At 43.7% G+C, this 22541-nt stretch overlaps 1 protein-coding gene across 3 annotated transcripts in view; it reads right to left on the bottom strand.

The window, feature by feature from the left end:
- Nucleotides 1-22541, bottom strand: part of LOC124615355 (CD109 antigen) — an 840079-nt gene that overhangs the window by 330173 nt on the left and 487365 nt on the right. The window contains exon 1 of one of the 3 annotated variants that reach the window (XM_047143168.1): nt 5681-5878. The exons of the other annotated variants lie outside the window; for them this stretch is intronic. The gene's annotated coding sequence lies outside the window, so the exon portion shown is untranslated. Of the gene's footprint in view, nt 1-5680; nt 5879-22541 lie in introns of those variants that run through there. 3 annotated transcript variants of the gene reach the window in all.

Here is a 22541-nt window from a genome sequence, read left to right as displayed (position 1 = left end):
CTTTGAAAATAATTGCACAGACAAATGAATGGATGCAGTGACACCAAATGTCAATGCACACCGTTCCTCCTTGTGGCAGAAATTTTCTACTGGCACTGCATATTAATGTCCCTGATCACCATCGCGACGCGTCTTGTAATCCTTTTAATAATCCTATAATACTGAGACAACTCGAGGAAGAACTCTCTGACCACATTATTTATAGCCTGGTGATCCCATTTCTTCCACCGAACAGCAATCAAGCTGAACAGAAGAACGCGAGAAGGAGGAGGGTATGGGTGACTAACGCTATCTTATACGTACAAAAGTTTGTTCCACGATAAATTCAACACAGTGCTGTGTTTATGTGGTCGACGGATTCTGAAGGACATAGACTTACTGATCAAGTACAGACGATGCGAAAAGAATGGCCACCTGTAGGCGAAAGAACTGAAAAAAGGGGCTTCAGCAACAAAAGGTAAGAGGGTGAAACACGATATAATGTCTGGGTTACCGCATCGCATGCCGGATTAAACTTTACGCGAAAGCCTACGAATGAGGATTCCGCCAGATGTCTACCTGCGTCCCGTTAAAAAAAAAAAAAGCATTTATCTTTCACTTGATTTAATACGAATAATAATGAACCGGGCAGAAGAAAAAAATGGCTCTGAGCACTATGGGACTTAACATCTGAGGTCATCTGTCCCCTAGACTTAGAACTACTTAAATCTAAGTAACCTAAGGACATGACACACATCCATGCCCGAGGCAGGATTCGAAACTGCGACCGTAGCGGTCGCGCGGTTCCAGACTCAAGCGCCTAGAACCGCTCGGCCACACCGGCCGGTGGGCAGAAGAGATCAAACAACTACGAAGTACGTTTAGCACACACACAACTAACGAGGAGCGGGCCGTTCTAAATGAAACTCAGAATAAAATCTTATGGATTTAAGTACCTTTGTGAGATTCAAGTACCTCTGCTGTACTTTATTTCTGACACTTCCTTGGTAGCTGCAGCAATTACTCTCTGAGAAAATTATACTAAAACCAGTTTGACGGTTTTACACACAATGGTGCACAGGCTCTGCTGTGCATTGCGAGGTGGGATCTTGGCGGGTCTGGAGGCCATGGATGTTGACTAATACGTCGGAGCACCACGAGATCAACGCGTAGAGCGATATTCCGTGGCCTGTGAAATGAACAAGAATGTCATGCAGTCAAAAACAAGCACACGCGTATCTTTTAATTGCTTTCCCATCGTATAGGTAAAAATAGCTGAAATCTCAGAATACGTATACTTCACAGCATCCACTAGCCACAATTTGAATTCTGTTTATTTTATTTGTAAACCAGCGGTTGCGATTTCGAAATTAAAAAATTTTTCTTGAGAGGACTTGCATGCTTCTATCTGCACAAGGGATACACACAATGCCTATTGTACAGGTAAGCTGCCGTAACATGATGAGAAATGAAGTTTCATAAGTTTTCCGCTACAAGATCTCGATAGACAGCAGCTTAGGAGACACGACCGTCCGGAACCATTTGCTGTCGCCGACTTCTACGAATAGCGCTGTTTGCTTCATCAATTATAAACAATCACACGGCAGCCACGTTCTGCAATAATGTCGTTATCTCGCGAAATGGGAATTATTTTCTCGATGAACACACGAAATTTATACCAAAGTCAATAGCTAAATGGCTGGCTACGTGGGGACAATCCAGGCAACCACTGACCTAACGGCAAAAGTTTCATTTATTTCAAATTCGGCGTAAAAATCACTAGAGCGCGAACGCGTCTCTCTCTCTTTCTCTCTCTCTCCCACATGAACGGTTTACGGGACGAGAGAAAACTGTCGAACTGTCAGGGAGTCGCAACCGTCCGCAGATTGCAGCCACCGCAGTAGTCCCCCCTCCCCCCTTTTTTTTAATATATACATACAGCCCCGTGTCAGCAGCGGCGCTGACGTCATCAGCTGCGACACCTGCAGCAGCCCGGCCCCTGACGAAATTGCGTCGCGCATTTCTCGCCCCCCCCCCCCCCCCTGCCGCTCAGATATGGCGTGGTGGAGCAAGGGGTGCGGGCGGGTGACCGGCGGCCCAGTAAAGTCGTTACGCTGCCCCAATTAACGCTTGGCGTGCGGCAGGCGACGCCGCAGACGCTGAGGCTGCGCTGTGCTCTCTCTCTCTCTCTTTCTCTCTCTCTCTCTCTGTGTGTGTGTGTGTGTGTGTGTGTGTGTGTGTGTGTGTGTGTGTGTGCCTGCTTGCACTGCCCTCTCCTTTCCCTGCCAGTCACGCTTGACAGTCTCATCCGTGGAGTCGCCTTCAAACGGGCATCTCGCGAAAAGCACACTCCCTGTCCAGCACTTTCCCACTCTACTTACCTTGCTGTAGCACTAAACGAAGCAAAGGTTGAAGTTCACTTCTTGTGTCAGTGCTTGCTTTCAAATACAGCAGTCGCCCGAATATAAGCCGCACATATCCCCCACAATTCGACCGCGAAAAATTAGGATGCGGCTTATTTCCGCGAGCGTACAGATTACCCGTATGTTTTCACATTATGGAAACTTCGACCGTGGTACCTCTTCCTTAGTCCTAAACCAGTAACCTCCATCGCCGAATCTTTACACACTCGAAATCCCAGTCCGCAGCTCGTGGTCTAGTGGCTAACGCTGCTACCTCTGGATGACTGGGTCCCGGGTTCGATTCCCGGCCGGCCGGGTTGGGGATTCTCTCTGCCGGGGACTGGGTGTTTGTGTTGTCCTCATCGTTCATGATTGGACCGTGTACAGATTGGGAATTTGTACGGGCGGTGATTACCGCGCACTTGGCCGAACTAATCACCATCATCTACATCCCACGTATATTCAGTACGATATGTTAATACTGTCGACAAAATGCGTTGCGAATAGTTAGTAACAAAGAAACAATAAATTAAAACATCATGTATGATGCTGAAGTTTTACTTCATCATCTACAATGTTGTAAGCTACAAACTTTGCCCCTTCTATTATTTTCTGCGGAGGGTTGTCAGCGAGAAAAATTTTCTAAGATGTTTGGAATTATGTATAAATTGAAAATACTGAATTGAGACTGGGTGTCACACCTGGAATTATCAATATTCAGTGATATGAAACAATGGCGCCTCTGTGTAACGAAGTACTGCGCTAGCACAGAGACAGCCAGGCGATTTTACCCGAAAAGCTTTGCTTCACAAGGTAAACATTGCATTCGCTTCTGTAAAAATATTATCAACTGGTACCTGCCGGCAAAATCCTCTACTAGTGAATGCTGTTAGCTACACTTGGATTGCGTGAAGTTACAAAGAATAACTTCGGTATCAACCGAAGCAAAACCAACTGTGTTCCGTAAATGAGTCCACAAAGAAGCTGAACTTCACATACATAAGGCTTATAATTAAATCCTAACTTTTAATTCGTCATGTGATACGCAAATATAGCGTTAAGTGACAGGCTGTAAATATAAAGCCATTGGTATTTTCAACTGAAACGGAAGCTAACTTTATGTACGGTTGTGAACAGTTGCCCACTTAAACATGCACTGAAGAAATAAAAAGTAATGAAAGTACTTCTAAACCTGAGGCAATTTACTGGGATGGCCAGATGCATGCAGGTTGCAAAAGTTGCCTTCCGCTAAGAAACATGACACCGAATTACGAAAAGAATTTACGGCACAAGAGTACTAGCAAATAACAGCGCACATTTCCTCACCGCCGCTAGCAAGCACCACGCCACTACATACAATTTTGACTAAGTACCGTTTTGAAACAAAAATATAACATAAAGGCTTCCTTGGTCATTTCATTTTTACATAAAGCCTGTACTTTAATCTGCTTTTCTGCATAACTCCCAACAACATTACGGCAGTTGTATCATACAATCATCTCTGAATAACGTCCTCTAACAAGTAAGCTGCCTGAACCAAACTTTCGACAATTTAAACATTCGGTAACAGTTGCATCAGCTACACATTTTGACACCCATACGAGCGATGGGACGGTACGGAAATTGGTTCAAAAAATGGTTCAAATGGCTCTGCGCACTATGGGACTTAACATCTGAGGTCATCAGTCCCCTAGAACTTAGAACTATTTAAACCTAACTAACCTAAGGACATCACACACACCCATGCCCGAGACAGGATTGGAACCTGCGACTGTAGCGGTCGCACGGTTCCGGACTGAGGCGCCTAGAACCGCATGGTTACACCGGCCGGCCAGAAATTGGTGAGAGTATTACAAATGACCTTATCAATGTTCATGAGGAGGAACTAAGTGGGCGAACTTCACTCATTAGTGACTCACGAAATGCTGATGCAGCTGACAGTTCCGTTCCTTTCCTTTCCTCCCTCCCCCCCCCCCCCCCCTCCTCCTCCTCCCACCTCCAATTTACGTAACATGTGTCACAGCTGCGGTTTCCGCGTGGTGCCTGTTCTTTCGGACATGTGCGAAAGTTATGCTTCGGCGGCATATTTCTTCGACGAAAGTATACAGAGCTGGTTGTACGACACGATAACTGCCTTATTATTGGTTGGAATTATGTAGAAAAGTAGACTAAAGCACAGGCTTTCATGTGAAGATAAAATCGCTACGAAAAATCAACTTGTTCTATTTTTAGTTCAGAACGGTACTTCCTTGAGAAACACGGCTCGTACGTACTCCGCAAACCATTGTGAATTGTATGGCAGAGGGCACTTGGCACGGCGAGCCACATGTTCCGAATTGCGTGTGGAGCGCGGGTGCAATGACCGCTTGCCTATATTCATCTGTGCGTGCTTTGTTTCTTTCCGGCTGTAGACGCAGTACCTCACCACAGACAGTACTGACAGTTTCCAGCTTCCTATATTCGTTGAGTGTCACCTCGTTTCCAACACGCTGTGACATAAAAACATTTCGGTGAACTTTTCAAGAGTTCTGGCTCATTTCAAAGCAGAGGTCATTCAGGATTCAGGATGTGTGTTACAAAATGAATTTATTTAAAAATAGCCTTATTTTGAATTGCGCTTACTTGTTTTCTTCTTCAGCCTTTTTAAATACAAATAAGGTTCGGTCACCCACAATGACAAGAGTGAAAAACAGAGACAAAACTGCGCATAGCCCGAATTCCGTCTTCGTGAAGTAAACGCAACGTCACTAGAGTTAAAAAGAGTGTAATAATAACCTCACTGTGACCAAACGTTGGGCCTTGCGTCGCGTGACTATGAGAACATTACCGCTAAGCGTCACTATCCAGCGATTCTATACGGTCGTGGTTCGAGCTGGACTTTTAACACATATAGAGTGTTTGTCAAAGACGTCTATCAACTAGGTGAAATGCCGAAACCTTCGCTTTTTATCGCTTAAGTCGAACCAAATGACGGCAAACAAAGGAGCAGCAGCTGACTGATTTTCAGTTAACCGCACAAAACACCATTCTTGTAGAAATTTAGTTTCAGTGTAAAGTAAACGACCGTCCTTTCCCCTACTAAAGTATTCCGTTCTTAGGCACTGAGCTCTACCAAATCATCAGTATTTTCTCCAAGGAGACCGTTCTTGAGTGGGTGATTTCTGATACGATTGCTTTGAACTTCAAGCACGATTTTTTAGCTACAAACCGAATACTGTAAGACATACGTCTGTAAACGGGAATTTAAGACTACCTTAATCCTACGGGTGTCGGGCGTTGTGAAAGCGGAGAACACGTACCTGTTTTGGCGCCTACACCCACGTGGTGGCGGCTGACATCACGGCTCCAAAACTCTAACCAGCAGGCGCACTTCAGGAGCTGATGTTACACCTAACACTGTAGTTCATTGTTGGCTAAATTGTTACGCAATCCCGGAACAAAGTCGAGGTTTTCTTGAGGCATCTCACGTCACGGCGCCCACTCGCGCTACCTCCACTGCCGCCAGTCCGCAGACAACTAAACACTTTGGCGCTCGGCTCACGCGCCGACAGCGCCCTGGGCGTCGGCTGCTACTGCGCATGCGCCACAGGAGACCGAGGCAGCCTGCTTTCTCTGCACTCGCTGAACGCTGCCAGTTCGCTGCCGTCCCTGGTAGCGGCAAGGAGGTGCCGTAGGGAAGGATGCCTCCTAGTGTTTCTGCTGTGCGTTTACTGTTTCTCTCCATTGTTTTCACTTCTTACTGTAGTCACACACAGTACAACAACTCGCAACACCTGACAGAGAATGATAAGGCCGCTCTGAGATACTGTGCCATTAAAACACTGTATAATCTCAACTTCGTTGGAAATGGAAAGCATTGTACAATCTTCTTGCACAAAAATTAAAGCCTGATTTAACTTTTCACAGTAGCAGACGTAAAAAAGCAATTGCACTAAGCCTACATAAATACTCCAGAAGCCAATGTACAGTGCACTGGCGGAAGATACAGCGAACCAGTGTTAATCGATTTTCTGTCCTGTCCCATTGCGTATTGAGCGACGGGGAAGTAACTGTGTATGTGTACTTGCCTCTGTGGTAATTCTGATCCCTATCGGATTCTCACGATCCCTACGCAAGACACACAATGTTGGCAGTGTAAAGATCGCACTGTCTTCTTCGGCTACAGATCTTCCAAATTTATCCACGAGGGTTTCCCGAGAACTAAGTCGTCTTTCTTCCAGGGTTTCCCCATTTACATTCATTGATCATTTCTGCCACATTTCCGTATGGGCTGTGCCGCCCTGTTACTGTACTAGCAGCTGTCTCCAAATTTCTTTGTTGTTCTGATGGTTGTTTCGATTTCATGATAAGGTTTACAAATACAACTGGAACCACTGGTGCCTTGCATGCGGTGCCCTTTACAGAAGCAATAAGTTTCCCTGAACCCTCAAAACTAATAAATTAAGTTTTTCTTTCGGTTCCTCTAATACTAATTCTAGCTTATCATTCCATTCCATAGAGCTTGTTTGTATTTCCCCTGAATACATGGTATGACGTGCTGAAGATGTTCACCACTAATCTAGTAATCATATACTACCATGTTCTTTCTCTTCGTAATAGACATTTTCTTACTTTGTTCCACGTTTGGAGACAGCTGCCATCCATTACAACACGTGGAAATTTTGTTCGGCTCTGCAATTCCTTACAGTTGGCCAGTGACCAGTACTTTCCTATCTGTACACAACAGCACACACAGCCAACTGCCGTACATTGTTCCAAATGCTGTCTGATAAATTGTTTACGCATATTTAGGACGTAATGGGAATTATTGAAATGGTTCAAATGTCTCTGAGCACTGTCCCCTAGAACTTAGAACTACTTAAACCTAATTAACCTAAGGACATCACACACATCCGTGCCCGAGGCAGGATTCGAACCAGCGATCGTAGCGGTCCCGCGGTTCCAGGCTGAAGCGCCTAGAACCGCTCGGTCACTTCGGCCGGCTAGGAATTATTACGCTGCCTTAGGGCGCACCCGACGTAAACTTTCATTCATGTGGAAATTTCGTCATACAGTATAGCGCACTTCATTCTATTTGAAGTCGAGCCGATCACATACTTGCAAATGGCCGTACCCACGTTAGTAGCCAATGGTGTGCTACAGTGTCCAATACCATTAGGAAAGCGTAGAACGGAAATCTAGGAAAACAGAATCCATCTGTTCTCTTACTGTTAAGAAGTTTTAGACTTACGGGCGTCAGTTTACGGAAGAAACTAACATGTCTAGACACTAACTAACCCTTACTGATATCGGAAGGCAAATCACTTTGAACATTTCTCCTTATTAACATTGCCGCAGAGCAGCAAATATTAAAATAAGTGACTGCGGAATCAGAAAAGAACTGCAGACTCTCGATGGAGTCCATTTTTGCACTATACCAGTTACATGAAACAGTTGGCCTCGTTAACAAGGCGGCAGGGTGGAACTGCACAGCATGAATTGCGAAAGTCAAAGAAGGCGCAGGACCGCGTCATATTCTTCCAGAAGGCTGTCCCCACGGCGGAAAATAATAGCGACCAATCCATCGGGTCGGAGCCTGACGAGTTTTCTATGTATCAGTGACGCACTTGTCAAACGCGGTTTGAAGTTGTCTCGTGGCATATCTACTCTGTTACTCTTCCTTCGCTAGTGTGTAAACGTATTAAGCTAGTAACACGAACGTCAAATCAGCGCTGGGTGCGATACCTGCCTTAGGCTATGCTCCAGATATGTTTCACATCTCTAAAATCTTTCGCGCTGCATGCCTGTGATAACGCTAATAACTGGAAAAAAAATTGTAGCAGAAACGGCGGTGCAGATGAACCTTCACTTTTACAGCTTAACCACGGAGCGGACGGCATTTCTTCTGAGAGAAGCTCTCATAACATCTGGTGTACAAATATGTTATTTGTTACCGGAATGATTCCACTGCAGGCCTATTACCTCCGTCACATAACTGTTTAACTATTACTGATAGGAGCATCTCGTGGCATCTGTAACATGACTGACAAACCATCAAGATCCTGAAATCTCTTGATAAACCATTGAGGCTCGCGTTGATGCCGTTCATAGCTTGGAATCTTGTAATAGCGACAGTGGCGTCTCGTTTTCTTAGGCCCTGTCCTACGTGAGCGACAGAAGCGAGCTACTTTTGGATACGCGACACTCCATCAAAATGGTTCAAATGGCTCTGAGCACTATGGGACTCAACTGCTGTGGTCATCAGTCCCTAGAACTTAGAACTACTTAAACCTAACTAACCTAAGAACATCACACACACCCATGCCCGAGGCAGGATTCGAACCTGCGACCGTAGCAGCAGCGCGGCTCCGGACTGGAGCGCCTAGAACCGCACGGCCACCGCGGCCGGCGACACTCCATCGACATGCAGCTACATCGGGCGAATACCTTCGGTGTCCAGAGTGCGAGCGACCATGTCGCGCTACAAGATAGCTGCTTAGAGCCAACAAGCTGTTTCCATAAAACGGCGTCCTTAACCTGTAGAATACTGCAGCTGGAGAGTAAGGCTATAGAATTAGGTTTACTTAAGCAAATAAAGCGAATAGGAATGCTGTGCATGAAATTTACAGAGGGAGGAATCTCTATGGAGAATTTCATAAGTATCGTCAATGGCGAAGATCACCAGACAAGTTCTTCGAATACACGTGAGTGAGCAGAGGATCAATCAAATATCTCATCAATAAATTAAATAAGAATTGTTTTTTTCCATGATCAAGAAATTTTAACAGCCAATAAATGTGGAGGAATGTGACTAACTACGCTAAATACAAACTTAAGCACACAGATTGACATCAACGAACAATAGCTAGTTGTGGTGTAGGGGTAGCGTAAGAAGTTCAAAATTAAGTCGGAAGTAAAGGTCCTGGGTTCGATTGTCGGCCGTTCTTATAGATTTACTGACTCAGTTACGATTCTGTCTACTAAGTTTTATGTATACTGTTTACACTGCATCGCTAAGTATATTTATTAAGGTCTTGCCAAAGAACTTGATTTTCACGCCTATCCCAGTACATCACACACATTTAATTCCTAGTAAATTACAATGAACCATGAAAATTTACAGATATTTTATGTTGTGAACGTAATTCATCAGCAGTCAGTGTTAAGGCCAAGCGTTTCAGTTACTCTAAATCGTCTGTAAAAATAAAGCTTATAAAATTTTTGAAAAGAAAGTCAAACGTTTTGTGTAATTATTTGTCTAAAAGTATGAAATAAAATATGTTAGGGAAACGTTTGGCACACCTCATTTTCTGTTCATGTTTTCGGGCATCAGGCACGTAGACGTTTCTCTGATCTACTTATTTCTTTTACACAAATCATTCATAAAATATTCGACTGATTTCTTCAATTTTTGAATTTCAAGTTTTATTCAGAAAGCATGATATTTTACTGACTCCTCGTTTGCCTCCCTAACGTACTTGATTCGAAGGAAGCCTTTTTCACATTTAAATACCGCGCAAATGTATCTTTTTATGTGCAAAATGACTAGGTCGTCAACAAATGACATTTTTGACACTTCATTTAAAGCAGCTTTTCGTGAAATATTTCAATTTTTCCTCAGCTTATTAATTAAGTTTTCGTTTATTACCCTGATTACTTTCAAGCAGTTAAATATTTTCATGCCAAGCTAGAACTCATGTTGGTCACTTTGATACCCCGTTTACATGTTTCTCTCCCTTTGTTTGGCTATGAAAATTTGGACAAAACCTCATGGTGTAAGTTATAGGGAGTCTTGTTTACGCTCTGTTCATGCGTTTACAAAAACGTCTCGAGTGTTAATCACATGATAAAATAGTACTTTCTGCGTGCCGTCATTTCCAAAATTCGTCGTTTCGATATCATGAACTTTTTATGAGATACGACGATTTTTACGACCACCTGATTCCCGAAGCGCAGGAAAGCGACCCGTCCGAGGATATAACAACCAGTATCTCAAGAATGAAAAGAGTGTCATTCCGCTCTTAACTTTAAATACAATTAAGATATATTAGTTACATTTCATACGCAATAATGTATGGCCTTAAATGAACTATACGGAAAGTCTAAACAATGTGATTTTACTTCTGCAGATTCTTAAAAATTTCGCACAGCCATGTACTCAATTTCGTGCAGTACAGTAACTATGACGAATAACGAAAATAAATTCTGACCTTTATCATTTAAGAATATCAAGCTATAGGTTGCGGAAGAATCAAATTTTTTCATAGAATAGTTTTCTTAAAATCGGATGTTAATTATTTCATAGGTGCTGTCGCGTCCGCGCCACCGCTTTGCCAAGAAGACACGTGGCTATCGCTGTGTGTCGCGCGTGCTGCAGCGACAAGACTCAAACACGTTTGAATTCAAACGTCGCCATTTGCAATGGGGACAGGCAGCGCCACAGATGTCGCTCACGTAGGACACTTCCGTAAGTATACCTGCGGTAGTGTTTTGTCGCCTGAAGCAGTCGCTCGCTTCGGTCGCTCACGTAGGAGACGGCCTTAATGTCCTCACTGGCGCCACTACGTTTGCTCGCCTTGTCTGTCCGTGAGTGGCGGCAGCAGCAGCAGCGCTTATCGATAGCGCGTACTGTGGTACCATCTTTTGTGCGGCCTCTAGTATTTCCGGGTCGTCGTGTGTCGAGCGAGATGAGTTGGGACGGAGCAGCAATGACGTCCAGAAAGCCAGTACTCGCCCGACCGCTGGCGACACACACCCACTGTCCGACGGAAGGATGTGGTCGCGAGAGTGCACGGCCACGTCAAGGATCGGAATCGGCGAGTTTTAGCTGAATGGACTGTGATTTTCAAGTAGTGCAACTTTCACTTTGTGTGTGTGTGTGTGTGTGTGTGTGTGTGTGTGTGTGTGTGTGCGTGCGCGTCCGCCCGTCGAACTGACCTCCTCATGGCAATAAGTTGTCAGTTGACGATTTATACTGTTATCTTTCCGTGCCTGACCTGAGTGGGGACGACCGTTGGTTGGTCGTTCGGTCGGTCGTCGCAGCGGACGATGTGCCTTTGGTTTTCCGACCGCTTCTGGCTTTTCTGTGTTTGTGCCAACTTATAATTCGTCCGTGTTGTTTCACAGTGACTGGTTTAGTATTCTGAGTTGTTGGTGGAATTGTTTTCCTGGATACCTGTGTATCTTGTGGTTTGAATGAGCAGTTATTTTAATGGTTCAAAATGGTTCAAATGTCTCTGAGCACTACGGAACTTAACTTCTGAGGTCATCAGTCCCATATAACCTTGAACTAATTAAACCTAACTAACCTAAGCACATCACACACATCCATGCCCGAGGCAGGATCCGAACCTGCGACCGTAGTGGTCGCCCGGTTCCAGACTGAGTATCTCTGTTACACGACCTCGTTCAAACTCAGTGAGATGTTGATAATGCTTCTGTATCGCCTTAAGGGCATACGGAATGAGATTTTCGATGAAAAAAATCGATTTTTGGGTAAATGCATTTTCGAAAAATTTGGACTCTCCCGTTTAATACCATGTATAAAATATTTGGATGACGTGATAGAACTATTTTAAATAATTTTTTAAAATAATTTCGACACACGATGTTCCGCACCTTGTATATGAGACGCGAAATATACCTGATATAGACAGAGATATAATTGAGTACAAGACAGTTAGCTTTTCTGTTGGCTACACTGCTAGACATGCAGCTTTACTGTATGATTAAATGATGATGGCGTCCTCTTGGGTAAAATATTCCGGAGGTAAAATGGTCCCCCATTCGGATCTCCGGGCGGGGACTACTCAAGAGGATGTCGTTATCAGGAGAAAGAAAACTGGCGTTCTACGGATCGGAGCGTGGAATGTCAGATCCCTTAATCGGGCAGGTAGGTTAGAAAATTTAAAAAGGGAAATGGATAGGTTAAAGTTAGATATAGTGGGAATTAGTGACGTTCGGTGGCAGGAGGAACACGACTTTTGGTCAGGTGATTACAGGGTTATAAATACAAAATCAAATAGGGGTAATGCAGGAGTAGGTTTAATAATGAATAAAAAAAAAATAGGAGTGCGGGTAAGCTACTACAAACAGCATAGTGAACGCATTATTGTGGCCAAGATAGACACGAAGCCCACGCCTACTACAGTAGTACAAGTTTATATGCCAACTAGCTCTGCAGATGATGAAGAAATTGAAGAAATGTATGATGAGATAAAAGAAATTATTCAGGTAGTGAAGGGAGACGAAAATTTAATAGTCATGGGTGACTGGAATTCGTCAGTAGGAAAAGGGAGAGAAGGAAACATAGTAGGTGAATATGGATTGGGGGGAAGAAATGAAAGAGGAAGCCGCCTTGTAGAATTTTGCACAGAGCATAACTTAATCATAGCTAACACTTGGTTCAAGAATCATAAAAGAAGGTTGTATACCTGGAAGAATCCTGGAGATACTAAAAGGTATCAGATAGATTATACAATGGTAAGACAGAGATTTAGGAACCAGGTTTTAAATTGTAAGACATTTCCAGGGGCAGATGTGGATTCTCACCACAATCTATTGGTTATGAACTGCAGATTGAAACTGAAGAAACTGCAAAAAGGTGGGAATTTAAGGAGATGGGACCTGGATAAACTGAAAGAACCAGAGGTTGTACAGAGTTTCAGGGAGAGCATAAGGGAACAATTGACAGGAATGGGGGAAAGAAATACAGTAGAAGAAGAATGGGTAGCTCTGAGGGATGAAGTAGTGAAGGCAGCAGACGATCAAGTAGGTAAAAAGACGAGGGCTAGTAGAAATCCTTGGGTAACAGTAGAAATACTGAAATTAATTGATGAAAGGAGAAAATATAAAAATGCAGTAAATGATGCAGACAAAAAGGAATACAAACGTCTCAAAAATGAGGACGACAGGAAGTGCAAAATGGCTAAGCAGGGATGGCTAGAAGACAAATGTAAGGATGTAGAGGCTTATCTCACTAGGGGTAAGATAGATACTGCCTACAGGAAAATTAAAGAGACCTTTGGAGAGAAGAGAACCACTTGTATGAATATCAAGAGCTCAGATGGCAACCCAGTTCTAAGCAAAGAAGGGAAGGCAGAAAGGTGGAAGGAGTATATAGAGGGTTTATACAAGGGCGATGTACTTGAGGTCAATATTATGGAAATGGAAGAGGATGTAGATGAAGACGAAATGGGAGATAAGATACTGCGTGAAGAGAGTGACAGAGCACTGAAAGACCTGAGTCGAAACAAGGCCCCGGGAATAGACAACATTCCATTAGAACTACTGATGGCCTTGGGAGAGCCAGTCATGACAAAACTCTACCATCTGGTGAGCAAGATGTATGAGACAGGCGAAATACCCTCAGACTTCAAGAAGAATATAATAATTCCAATCCCAAAGAAAGCAGGTGTTGACAGATGTGAAAATTACCGAACTATCAGTTTAATAAGTCACAGCTGCAAAATACTAACGCGAATTCTTTACAGACGAATGGAAAAACTGGTAGAAGCCGACCTCGGGGAAGATCAGTTTGGATTCCGTAGAAATGTTGGAACACGTGAGGCAATACTAACCTTACGACTTATCTTAGAAGAAAGATTAAGAAAAGGCAAACCTACATTTCTAGCATTTGTGGACTTAGAGAAAGCTTTTGACAATGTTAACTGGAATACTCTCTTTCAAATTCTGAAGGTGGCAGGGGTAAAATACAGGGAGCGAAAGGCTATTTACAATTTGTACAGAAACCAGATGGCAGTTATAAGAGTCGAGGGGCATGAAAGGGAAGCAGTGGTTGGGAAAGGAGTGAGACAGGGTTGTAGCCTCTCCCCGATGTTATTCAATCTGTATATTGAGCAAGCAGTAAAGGAAACAAAAGAAAAATTCGGAGCAGGTATTAAAATTCATGGAGAAGAAGTAAAAACTTTGAGGTTCGCCGATGACATTGTAATTCTGTCAGAGACAGCAAAGGACTTGGAAGAGCAGTTGACCGGAATGAACAGTGTCTTGAAAGGAGGATATAAGATGAACATCAACAAAAGCAAAACAAGGATAATGGAATGTAGTCAAATTAGATCGGGTGATGCTGAGGGAATTAGATTAGGAAATGAGGCACTTAAAGTAGTAAAGGAGTTTTGCTATTTAGGGAGTAAAATAACTGATGATGGTCGAAGTAGAGAGGATATAAAATGTAGACTGGCAATGGTAAGGAAATCGTTTCTAAAGAAGAGAAATTTGTTAACATCGAGTGTAGATTTAAGTGTCAGGATGTCGTTTCTGAAAGTATTTGTATGGAGTGTAGCCATATATGGAAGTGAAACATGGACTATAACTAGTTTGCACAAGAAGAGAATAGAAGCTTTCGAAATGTGGTGCTACAGAAGAATGCTAAAGAGAAGGTGGGTAGATCACGTAACTAATGAGGAGGTATTGAATAGGATTGGGGAGAAGAGAAGTTTGTGGCACAACTTGACTAGAAGAAGGGATCGGTTGGTAGGACATGTTTTGAGGCATCAAGGGATCACAAATTTAGCATTGGAGGGCAGCGTGGAGGGTAAAAATCGTAGAGGGAGACCAAGAGATGAATACACTAAGCAGATTCAGAAGGATGTAGGTTGCAGTAAGTACTGGGAGATGAAGAAGCTTGCACAGGATACAGTAGCATGGAGAACTGCATCAAACCAGTCTCAGGACTGAAGACCACAACACCAACAACAACAACAACAACACTGCTAGACAGTTGACAATAGATTCTGCACCATTTGTATTGTTTCCTTTGTGAGTACATCCATGTCATTGTTGTGAAAGTCGTATGTGGAGAAGTCATTGAGTTTTCTTTCCTTCAACATGCCAAGACCTAGCCTTGAAGGTATTTAGAAAGCGTGTACATTGGCGCAAGAAAGTAAAGTGTACTAAAAATTCTTCTGATTCATCTTCATCAGTATCTGATATCCCAGTAGCGACTAACCTCAACACTGGTAGTGATACATTGAGTGATGCTGCTGCCACTACACCGGAAAGTGCTTCAAGAAGAAAACTAGCTGGAATTGAAGAAGAATACAAGAAACTAAATGCTGGGACTATAAAATATGATGTAATTAACGTCTCTTTATTATCAGACGTTTTGGAGAACAATGTGTGCTGCAAACAACGTGGAAAATGTGGTGTTTCATTGAAAACATACTTACATGTAGGAGTTGCTTGTGAATTAGAGTTGATGTGCATTTATTGCAAACACAGTGTTACTTTCTTCAATCCTCACATGTTACTGCAGATACAGGTAAACTATACGATATAAACATTAGACTGGTTTATGGATTACGGTGTATAGGAAAGGGCAGAGTTGCAGGTGCCATGTTGTGTGGTGTGATGAACCTCCCTCCTCCACCTTCAAAATTTAACAAACACATAATTGCAATAGGCTCTGCTGTAGAAGATGTGGCACAGGAAAACACGAAAGATGCTGTTGAGGAAGCAGTTGTTGAAAATAATAATAGCAGAGACTTGTCCATAGCTTTTGATGGAAGCTGGCAGAAGAGAGGCCACACATCTCTGAATGGTGTAGTAACAGCTACAAGTGTGGACACTGGTAAGGTAGTTGATGTGGCAATACTTTCCAAGCATTGCAGATGCAAGGAGAAAATGAAAAATAAACACGAAGAGGAATGCATGGCAAATTACTATGGGTCAAGTGGTGATATGGAAGTTGCTGATGTAAGAAGTATTTATCAACGCTCAGTAAAATGGTACAACGTTAGGTACATAAATTATCTTGGAGATGGTGACTCAAAGGCTTTAAAAGAAATTGAGGAACTGAGACCCTATGGTAACGACGTGAAAATTTTCACACTGGAGTGTGTTGGCCATGTTCAGAAAAGGATGGGATCAAGACTTCGACAGCTCAAGGCTAGCATGAAAGGCAAGAAATTGAGCGATGGAAAAACTTTAGATGGGAAAAATAGACTGACAGATGCTACAATAGATCATATTCAGAAGTACTATGGTCTAGCAATAAGAATACAGCAGATGCAGAATTAATGAGAAGAGCAGTCTGGGCTCTGTTTTTTCATACAGCTTCAAACAATGAGAATCCCCAACATGGGCTATGTCCAAAAGGAGGCGATAGTTGGTGCAAGTACAACAGAGGCAAGGTAACTAAGAAACAATACAATCACCTACCACCTGCCATAATGGATGAAATAAAACCAATATTCCGAGACCTCGCAGATATTAGTCTACTAAAGAAATGTCTTCATGGCCGGACTCAAAATCCAAACGAGTGGCCGGCCGTAGTGCCCGAGCGGTTCTAGGCGCTACAGTCTGGAACCGCGCGACCGCTACGGTCGCAGGTTCGAATCCTGCCTCGGGCATGGATGTGTGTGATGTCCTTAGGTTAGTTAGGTTTAATTAGTTCTAAGTTCTAGGCGACTGATGACCTCAGAAGTTAAGTCGCATAGTTCTCAGAGCCATTTGAACCAAATGAGTGGGTGAACCATGTGATATGGAACAGACTACCTAAAACTGTGTTTGTGGGTATAAACACACTTCACTTTGGCGTTTATGACGCTGTTTCATCATTCAATCAGGGCAATATAACAAAGTGCAAAGTTCAGCAGAAGTTGGGGCTCTGTGTAGGACTACGAACTGCCACAGCTATGCTTTGTTTGGACAAGGAACGGCTCAGGTCTTCAGATAATGCCATAAAAGTATATTCAAAGATGGCTAGACAGCATAGCAGAGCCATCAAGAGGAAGCTGTTGGGCGATTCTGATGATACAAGCTATGGAGCAGGCTTGTACTGAAGTAAAAACTTTGAAGCTAATTTCCCGTAACTTTAGTTTTTTTGTGTATAAGGTACATTTTCTCAGGGCCTATTTATAGTAGAAAGATAAAATTTTCTGTAGTTGTTCCTTAAGACCTTCTAATATATCTGAATTAAAAGTATGTGGAATTATTTTGTACTAATGGATGTAAATTTTAAAATACTTGTTAAAATGTGTAACTTTTTTTAACATTTACAAAAAATAAAATATCTGAAAAACTATACATTATTTTTTCAAAATTAATAATTCAGCATAAAAGCAGAACATATCTCTGCGTTCTGTGAAAAAATCAAGAGTATCGTCCAAATAACAAATGAGAAAATGTTCCTAACTTTTAGCTCAATTTAACATTGTAAGCATAGGGCGTTCCGTATACCCTAAAAAGGCATTCTCGACTAACTTAAACTCACCACGTCCGTCTCAGAGTTAACTAACACTGACAACCATTGCAGCGAGTATTTGAAGCAAGTAGCGCCACTCTTATGCACTTGGGGCGAAATCTTAGTTGACATTATCTTTCAGATGTAGAAATACGCCTACCAACTTCCGTTTATGTTGCACAACTCCTTCTTTATGTTCTTTTTTTCGTCGTCTGTTCGTAAAGTCGGGCACCGCACAGCAGTGTGCGCCCGCAAGTCATAAGTAGGTTCGAGCAGCCAACATGAGAGGGGGAGGGATCGAATCTTTGGTGCAGCCCGCGCCGGATGGTCGTTCGTCTCTGTCTCTCTGGTTGGGCCACCTGTACTGGCGCGAATTCTCCGACGAGGAAAAACTGGTATGCCCACGCCTCCGCCTGGCTTCATATCACGCTCGAACGTAACGGCCAGGAAATGTTACTGAAATTCGCCGCTTTGAGCATTTTCTGCCTGAAGCAAATAGAGAATATAAGAATTATTATGTCACCTGTATCTGATATTGTCTATGTAAGCAATCCTTCGCGATACTCGTTCGCTGGATAAACTTACTATGATTACACAAAAGATTGTTTTGTGACTTGTTGACTAAAAATTCTTCCGCTATCAGATTATTATTAGTGAGTTCGAAAGTTTGTAGGGAGGTCGACTCTGTGGTTCGATTTATCAAGCTTACTTTATTTGGCTCTCGTTCTTTGTGACGGGAATCGGTCAGCACAGCTGTTGTGGCCGCGCCCTGGGCTTTGTGTGCCTGCAGGAAGTCTCCGCATTGTAACCTCCTTTGCTGTTTCATTCAAGAATGCCATACCAGAAGAATGATTGTTGGTAAGTCTCTGGTTTAGCTCTAACTTCCCGATTTTTTTTTTTTTTGTCATTTCGCCGGATGCGTCTGGGGGTAGTAATATGTCGTCTCTTCCCGGAAAGTATTCGCCCGACATTTCAATAGTAAGCCTTTCCGTGAGGCACAACGCGTCTCTTGTGCCACTGGAGTACATTTACCTTCTCCGCAACGCTCTCGCGACGGCTACACGAGACTGCGACGAAACGCGCAGCCCTTCTTTGAATTCTCTCCCTCCCCCTCCCTCCTTCCCCCCCTCTCTCTCTCTCTTTCTTCCTTGCCTCCCTTTAGTCGTACCTAGTAAGGACGTCATAGTAGTGAGCAGTAATCAAGAATCGGTCGATCAAGTGTTTCGTGGCGCATCGCACTGCATCTGCAGCAGCGATCTGAACAACAGTTGGCACCACAATGACACAACGAGCGGTTAAAAGTCGGTTATTTGAAGGACAGCTCCAAGCGAGATGCCCTGTAACGTGCGTTCCGTGGACCCCAAACCACCGCCATTTCCGACCTGAGTGGCGTCAAGTGAGAGTTCATTGTAGGGCGGGGTGGGGGTCTGTTGTGTTTTCTGGCGAAAGCTGCTCCTGCCTCGGTGCCAGTGATGGCCGGGTGTTGGTTAGGAGGAGGCCAGTTGAGGAAGGGCCTAACAGCCAACCTGTCTGCGTGGTAGACACACTGGACCCACACTTGGAGTTACGGTCTGGGATGTGATTCCGTATACCAACAGGAGCACTCTCGTGGCTATCTCATGCGCCCTGACTGCAAATTTGTACATGAATCTGAAAATTCAAACTCTTAAGTTGCCATTATTCAACAGTATTCCAGTGGGTGTGCCGGCCGGAGTGGCCGAGCGGTTAAAGGCGCTACAGTCTGGAACCGCACGACCGCTACGGTCGCAGGTTCGAATCCTGCCTCGGGCATGGATGTGTGTGATGCCCTTAGGTTAGTTAGGTTTAAGTAGTTCTAAGTTCTAGGGGACTTATGACCACAGCAGTTGAGTCCCATAGTGCTCAGAGCCATTTGAACCAGTGCGTGTCTCCCAACAGGATAACGCTCGCCCCCACACTTCTGTTGTAAGCCGACATGCTCGACAGAGTACTGACTTGTTCCGTTCGATCACCGCGCATCTGTCTCGAATCGAGCACATATGGGACACTGTCAGGCAACTCCAACATCATCCACAAACAGCATTAACCGTCTCTCTATCGACCGACGAAATGCAACAAGCATGGAACTCCATCCCACAAACTGATATCCGGCACCCGTACAACACAACGCATGCGAGTTTGTATGTTTGCATTCAATTTTCTGGCGGTTACATCGGTTAATGCACCAACATTTCACATTTGCACTGATTTATCTCACACTTACGTTAAGGTGTCGTCTTGCAATGCTAATCACTAAGTATGTCACCTTCAGAAATGTATTCCCGAAATTTATTCCTCTACATTATTTGTGGCGCTGTCATTTTTTTTCCCCCGACAGTGTGGCAGAGAGACCTAGGGATTAGGTTGCTGGCCCCTGACGCCTTCACTTCGCGAAGAGTAGTACCGCCGAACTTACCGCCGTTTTGTTGTTAATTCGCTTTCAGAAGCCACGCCGGTTGCTAGCACCCAACTGCACAGCCAACACCTGCCATCTCGACCTCACAAACAGTAATGGAATAAGCTCTGTTGTTCGGCCCCTGCTCCTGACGTCTAACGTCTTATCATTCTATCGTTCAACCATTCCTCACTCTCAAGGAGCTGGACGTAATCTCGTTCAACTTAAACGTTTTTTTTATGTATTTCCTTATTGTATGTAATTCCTTGTCCTGCAGCAAGATGTCTTCGTGCCAACTCACTCGGAATGTGACTGCATGCTAGAAAACTTGACAGGGCTGTCACACATTTGTGTGCTTTGCTGAAATGCGTTTGCGATTTTTATCGTTTTCTCTGTCTATCGTGTTGTGTAACTTTCCCACTTTCCCTTTACCATTGAATCAAGCTGTCAATTAGGCGATTGAACACCTGCAGAGAACATTAGTCCGACACATTTGCGGCCCGGGGACCGTAGATCGGCAGACGAGTGTAGCTTCCTGTCTGAGAGGGAATGACGACAGCTAGAACACCACCACACCGCATCAGTCAAACAGACCGGCACCTAAAAGCAAACAGTTAGTGGTACGAGGACTACCTTCGTCACACACAGCGTGGCGGCTAGCACAGCATTGCTGTATACGTATATACAGGGTGCACCACTGATCGTGACCGGGCCAAATATCTCACGAAATAAGCACCAAACGAAAAAACTACAAAGAATGAAACTCGTCTAGCTTGAAGGGGAAAACCAGATGGCGCTATGGTTGGCCCGCTAGATGGCGCTGCCATGGGTCAAACTGATATAAACTGCGTTTTTTTTTTAAATAGGGACCCCCATTTTTTATCACATATTCGTTTAGTACGTAAAGAAATATGAATGTTTTAGTTGTACCACTTTTTTCGCTTTGTGACAGATGGCGCTGTAATAGTCACAAACGTATAAGTACGTGGTATCACGCCACATTCCACCAGTGCGGACGGTATTTCCTTCGTGATACATTACCCGTCTTAAAATGGACCGTTTACCAATTGCAGAAAAGGTCGATATCGTATTGATGTATGGCTATTGTGATCAAAATGCCCAACGGGCGTGTGCTATGTATGCTGCTCGGTATCCTGGACATCATCCAAGTGTCCGGACCGTTCGCCGGATAGTTACGTTATTTAAGGAAACAGAAAGTGTTCAGCCACATGTGAAACGTCAGCACGACCTGCAACAAATGATGATGCCGAAGTAGGTGTTTTAGCTGCTGTCGCCGCTAATCCGCACATCAGTAGCAGAAAAATTTCGCGAGAATTGGGAATCTCAAAAACGTCGGTGTTGAGAATGCTACATCAACATCGATTGCACGCGTACTATATTTCTATGCACCAGGAATTGCATGGCGACGACTTTGGAACGTCGTGTACAGTTCTGCCACTGGGTACAAGAGAAATATCGGGATGATGACAGATTTTTTGCACGTGTTTTATTTAGCGACGAAGCGTCATTCACCAACAGTGGTAACGTAAACCGACATAATATGCACTATTGGGCAACGGAAAATCCACGAAGGCTGCGACAAGTGTAACATCAGCGACCTTGGCGGGTTAATGTATGGTGCGGCATTATGAGGGGAAGGATAATTGGCCCCCATTTTATCGATGGCAATCTAAATGGTGCAATGTATGCTAATTTCCTACTTAATGTTCTACGGATGTTACTACAAGTTGTTTCACTGCATGACAGAATGGCGATGTACTTCCAACATGATGGATGTCCGGCACATAGCTCACGTGCGGTTGAAGCGGTACTGAATAGCGTATTTCATGACAGGTGGATTGGTCGTCGAAACAACATACCATGGCCTGCACGTTCACCAGATCTGACGTCCCCGGATTTCTTTCTGTGGGGAAAGTTAAGAGGATATTTGCTATCGTGGTCCACCGACATCGCCTGACAACATGCGTCAGCGCATTGTAAATGCATGTGCGAACATTACGGAAGGCGAACTACTCGCTGTTGAGAGGAATGTCGTTACACGTATGGCCAAATGCATTGAGGTTGACGGACATCATTTTGAGCATTTATTGCAGTAATGTGGTATTTACAGGTAATCACGCTGTAACAGCATGCGTTCTCAGAAATGATAAGCTCACAAAGGTACACGTATCACATTGGAACAACCGAAATAAAATGTTCAAACGTACCTACGTTCTGTGTTTTAATTAAAAAAAACCTACCTGTTACCAACTGTTCCGTCTAAAATTGTGAGCCATATGTTTGTGACTATTACAGCGCCATCTATCACAAAGCGAAAAAAGTGGTACAACTAAAACATTCATATTTCTTTACTTACTACATGAATATGTAATAAAAAATGGGGGTTCCTATTTAAAAAAAAACAGTTGATATCCGTTTGACCCATGGCAGCGCCATCTAGCGGGCCAACCATAGCGCCATCTGGTTTCCCCGTTCAAGCTAGACAAGTTTCGTTCTTTGAAGTTTTTTCGTTTGACGCTTATTTAGTGAGACATTTGGCCCG

Source organism: Schistocerca americana, chromosome 5 (genome assembly GCF_021461395.2).
Source record: "Schistocerca americana isolate TAMUIC-IGC-003095 chromosome 5, iqSchAmer2.1, whole genome shotgun sequence".
In the NCBI taxonomy this organism is placed as follows: Eukaryota; Metazoa; Arthropoda; class Insecta; order Orthoptera; family Acrididae; genus Schistocerca; species Schistocerca americana.
Note: the sequence above shows the minus strand (reverse complement) of the source record. Positions and strands in the feature narration are given on the sequence as shown.